Raw genomic sequence first — 6,000 nt, forward strand, 5'->3', positions numbered from 1 at the left:
CATATTTGACTATGGTTATAAGATGTATTATACAATAATCGTATTTAAATTCAAGTGAAGAATAAAACACATTTTTGGTGCCTTTATAGAGTTTAAAATGAAATTATCTCTCAATATATCCCGACTATGGCCATTGATATATATTTTGAGTTAATTTTAAGTTAAACTCTGATAAAGGAAGAAAATATTTAAAAGTATGATGATTTTTTGAAAAGCGATCCAGTGTGGATCCAATGTTATTCCATAAAAGTTAAAAATCCTAAGTTTTGTTCACACCTTGACTATGGCCATTGATGCAAACCGTCAACTTAAGATTTAATCACCTTTTATTAGAATGGTGCACGTGCCATTCGTGTTCCCATTAGTGAATTTATGAAAGAAAAGAGAAAAATAACATGAAACAAGTATTTCTAGCAAATATGCATGCTCATACATTCTAATCTAAGACTGAAAATGTAAATTTCTCATTATAATCTAGCTATTACAACTTTATTTGAAATAATTAAATCCTAATCTTGGAAGGAAATTAACATTTTCTATATATTTCCTGCAAAACATGGTTAGTATAAAGCAAAACACAAAATATGAAGAGAAATTCAGAAGTTACATTGAAACAAGAATGTACATAAAAAAAATGCCTATGCAATGTATCATGATGATGAGAAAATATTTATAGACATATGAGGCATGGAAATAAAGCATCATCATATTGTAATGAAGACCGCATATTTACATGCAAAAATGTAGAAGTGAGATACATATCTCATGTTGAAAGGAAAAATGCCCTTTATAGATATATAACATATAGGGATGTTGAATGTAGGGAGGTTATAGGAAATGGAACATATGAATACAACAAATATACCGATGAACTTGAAGCATGAAAGCTAATGTGAGACAGGAAGTAAAAAGAAATACTAAAATCTTGTAAAAGGCTAAACTAAGCATGATCACTTAAAGCGATTTCCATTTGATCAGACCTCACTCTGATTTCATAGTAAACCGATTTTAGTAACTTTAAGATATCTCACAAAATACCGGCCAATCAACCTCAATAACAGTTTAGCCGATACACTCAAACACATTGAATGACAGATTCAGCTGAATCGACCAGCAAGATGGTTCTGCATAGTGAGTCAAGGTTTGTAGCAGGGTTGTGCTAATGTTGTTGTGGACATCACAGCAAGCGATGATGAAGATATGACATGGGTAAGTGGAGCTATAGAGGGTAATGCAGCATAGGGAATGCAGTGGGTGTTGAAGTATGAGTGATAGTGCGAAAAGTGAAGAAAATATATGATTGGTGAATGTGGTGTAAATGAGGAAGGTACAAGTAGAATAAGTATAGTGGTAAAGTATACTAAATATGAGTATCAAGAGGTGCTAAATGCACTGATACAACATTGAAGATGCATCAGATGTTATCATAATGTGCAGTGAGACAAGAGGGTATATGTGGGGGATATGACAAATGGAATTGTGTAACATCACTATGCTTAAAAGATATTAAGTGTTGACTATGCTGAGTGAACTATAGTGAGTGGGGTGTAATAGGGATTGAAGTTTTGTTGTAAGTTACAACATGTAGAAGGTAAACAATGGTGCTACTACATCTATAGTAGGTGGAGGAGATGTTGAATAATGTGGTACAACAATGAGTGACTGTGAGGTGAAGAAAGTGTTAAAGGTGAGATGGGTAGCTGGATACATAAGTGGGTGAAAATGGGTATGGAAATGCAGCAGTAACAGAGAATTGGTGAAGTGTGACTATGTGTGCTGATGGTGGGATATGAACCAGAGCTTCAACTTCCACATGTTGTAAATAGTCGGTATGGGCTGGAGATGGTGCAGATGGAGTAGGTGATAGCTACAGTGGTGGGTAAGTGGGTGACAAATTGTGAAGATACCATGCAATTGGGTATAAAGCAAGAAGTGATGTGAAGTACATGCCCATGGTGGTAACAAGTATGTAAGATCTAGAAATATGAAGGGTATGAACAGTGTATTTTGCAGAAACAATAAAAGTAGAGTGGGTTTGGCATGAGGTGCATATCTCAAACCACAGTGGTGATGCTTTGATGACCCGACTTTACTGTAAAGACATTTGGATGGAAGACCTTCAGGACCATCATCACCATGAACTGAGTTATCACTCAAGTATGAAGCAATAAATTTATCATATGAACAAAATTGAATGGCAGTAGGTATATCAAATTTGCCTAAGCTTTCGACTAACATAAATCCACAGTTTCCCATCAAAGGTACGAAGGTAATCGTAAAAGATAAACATTGACAAATTCTGCTCATGACACTAAAATTGTGAAATATTATATCTCTTTGTTACCGACAGATCGGTAAATATAGCGCCAAAAATGAATGACGGTCCCATGATGAAGTTTATCATTTATACCCCTGTGGTATTCCATTTTATCTTTAAGACCATTGAGTAAAGTTTCAGAACATAACGACTCAAAATCCAAAACAGGGTGAGTCACCTGCTGAATTTATTTCATTGCTAGGAAATATTGCTAAACCATATGAGAAGAGTAGCTTCAATAAACATAGAATTAAGTCTGGGGAATACATACCACATCCCGAAGTCCTGCATCTTTCCCTAATTATAGGCCAACACCCAGGGATCACACTTTTGAAGTGTCGTTGCTAGAAGAGGGTTTCTTCCCCGTGCACCCTTGCTTGCTGAATGATACATATTTATACTTACCCATGTGTAGAAGTTGGTGTTTCATGGTAAGGACAAAGGGGATTTTCCAGTAACACAATAGTATAAGCCAGAAAACTAGAGCATCAGATACTGAAAGGAACGTCATAAGAGAAAAAAAGAAAAAGAAAATACAGAATGCCTTTGCTATGGAGCACCAGAACTTGAACTCAGGGAGAGGCCGAATGAAGGGCTTAACACGCCACTAGTGGACGTCTTAACAACAATGATGCTGATGGGGCAACGATGAAACAAAGCAAGATGCTATTAATGAGATGCTGAAAAATAAAGTAACTCAAAAGGAGATATCGAAAGCATGAATCTGAATGAGAACGTAGGATGTATAGATGAGCAGAGGTATATATATATATATATATATATATATATATATATATATATATATATATATATATATATAAATGCAAAGCCTCAACATACGATCCATAGATGCGTGTATATTATAATTTCAAAATTGCAATGGAAGAGACGCAAATCCTAATGGATGGATGGCTCAATAGATGCCTAAATTGTGTTGATGACAATAGAATCCTATATACTCTTATCATAATGATCCTAAATGATTCTTACAACCGATGGTCATACCTGAAATTAATAAGAAAGAGATTCAAACAGGAAGAAATAGTCATATTCATGAAACAACATGATGAAACACAGTGAATGAAATGATGAAAGAAAGAGAATGTAATGTAAGAGATGTAAATTGACTCAGGGAAAACACTGAGTAGAAATGGATATTTAATCATAACCCAAAGAAACTTAACAAACGAATAAAAAGAAAATAAAAAAATAAAATAAAATAAATAAGAAAACTCAAAAGGAAATACAGTATAGAACTAAAATAAAGAAGAGGAGATAAGACGGGACATAAATCAAAATCACAACATCGTATATAAAAACCATTGAAACTCGATAATAAATTGTAAAGAAAAGAGGGAAAACGATGTTGGAATGGGAGCATTCCGTTGGTTTTGCGCAAGGTAGGTTGGGATTGCCATAGGCAACTTAACGTTACCAATGGGGCTTTTGATGGAAGGGGGAAAAACCAAAAAAACCAAAAAAAAAAAAAACAAATCAGAGGAAGTAAAAGGGAGAGGAGGAATTCTTACCGTAGTCTTGCAGGAATCTTGAAGGAGGGAGGAGAGGTCTTGCTTTCGTCACTGGTTCGCTTGTGTTGCCAGAGTTGAAGGCCCTTTGATCAAAAGAGAAATTCTAAAAAAAAAGGGGAAGAAGGAGATTGAGAAGAAGAAGTCGGGTGGAGGGGTGAAGAAGCGATGAAGATCGTGATCCCCGGAGGCCTGTTTATATAAGGCAAAGAAAAAGGATAGAGAGAGAGGAAGCATTGAGAAGGTGGAGGGTGATGGCCTCCATCGCCCCTCTTGTGGTTATCCTCGCAACAGATTGCCGTTGAGTTTTTTTTACAAATCGAAAGTAAAAGTTTTGAAAATTCTCAGAAGAACGGCTCTCTTTCAAAGGTTTTCTAAAAGGGGTTTAGTTACGATTTTTTTTCAAAAAGAGCTTTTTCTAAAATTTCTGAAAAGTCTAAGATACAAGGAAAACACGAGGGTTTTTTAGAGAATGGGATCCAAATGAGGTTTTTGAAATGTTTTTTATAAAATATTCGCTTTGAAATTATAAGTTTTTTTTAAATGAGGTTTTCTGGAAAATATCGGGTTAAATTTGGAAATTGGGTTTCAGGAATAGATCTGGGTCCGAGAATTTTAATAAAACATTAGAATTTGGATTTTGAATTGAGATCATATCCTGAATTGAGAAAAACCTCTGAGAAAATACAAAGAAATTGATTTTTTGAAGAATAGAAGATCTCGGATCAGAATTGGATCCGGTTATCCAATTTGGGTCCAAGATTGGGTTAGATATAAAAATTGAGTCTGGATTCCAGCGAATTCGAGAAATGAATAGAAATTTTGATTAAAAATTGACCTGATTATTCAGAAGATGAAGCCAGGGGCAAAAATAGAATTTTTAGATTTTTGGGAAAATTTGGGGTGTTCACAGCCATGTGTTGTAACACAAGCTAAAAACAAAGGCAAAACATGCAAATCTATTTAAAGGGAGTGGGAGGACATTTTCATCAAATGTATATCTATCTTAGGGGAGGACATTTTCGTCAAAAGCATATCCACCTTTTTTTATAAGTTATTTTATTATAAAGTCATTGTGGAAAACATTAGCATATGAATTATTGTGGGTCCCAAGATATTCCTTCGTACACAAGAACACACGAATTTGTGTTTCGGGGAGAACACACACCACCCTCTTAGCATAGCTCAGTAGGACTTTCTAGTGCAAGAGATCTTCAGACACATCATCGGTTTTTTTTTTCTTATAATAAATTGCACAGATTTTTTTCCATGACAAGGAACCCTCGCCGAGAACCAGGTCACTTAATGAGCTTGCTCCCCTATGGGTAAACTCTGAGTGGAGTCACCAACACCCAAGTGCAAGTTCTTACAGAGGTCACCAGTTAAAGGCACCCGCACACCTCATGAGAGACGAACCTGAGACGAAGAGGTCAACACCTTCTCCTCAGGCCCACTGCCAGACAGGCAACCTGAAAATTTGAATCTGATCCATTTGCCACCCTATTGACCTGTTCAAATTCATAAATCTTTGCTTTTATATCACGTCAAAAAGAGATTTTTTTTAGTCAAGCCAAGCACACTTCAATTAAGTTTCACCTAACCAAGCTCGAGCCTATTCTTTTCCGATCAAGCCAAGCTCATAAAAGCCAGACTAAGCTTGAACATGGCAACCAAGCTGGATAAAGGTCTAGGTCCCACAGGGTGTGCATACAATTGGAAATTGATCCAGAGTAGACGAGCAGGATTCGGTTATCCCAGCCCAGATGGCGAAATTTCATCCAAAGTTCAATCTCAGGCTTGACCTGTTCCATGCGTATAGGTGTAGTGGTATCAAAAGTTGGTCGGACTCAGACTTGGATTGTTTTTCTAGTAGGCCTAGCACTCACTGTGGGCTCAGGCCTCTTGAAGGCCTAACTTGGTTACACTGGTCTGGTCCCATGATTAGTTTTTTTCCAGGCCAACGTGCTCCATCCTAAACCTAGTCCACCGCTCCCACTTTCAGGTCTATTATGGATGGAGCTAGGTCTAGGTTCAAAGTCAATCTAGTCGGTCTCGCATTTACTAGGCATAAACTTGGATATGTACTCAACTTGGGGAAAATCCAACTGAATTGGAAATATGAATTACTCCATATCAAAAGGACTAACAGGTTTAGAT

This window comes from Nuphar pumila, chromosome 15 (assembly GCF_984573655.1).
Source record: "Nuphar pumila chromosome 15, dmNupPumi1.hap1.1, whole genome shotgun sequence".
Classification (NCBI taxonomy): Eukaryota; Viridiplantae; Streptophyta; class Magnoliopsida; order Nymphaeales; family Nymphaeaceae; genus Nuphar; species Nuphar pumila.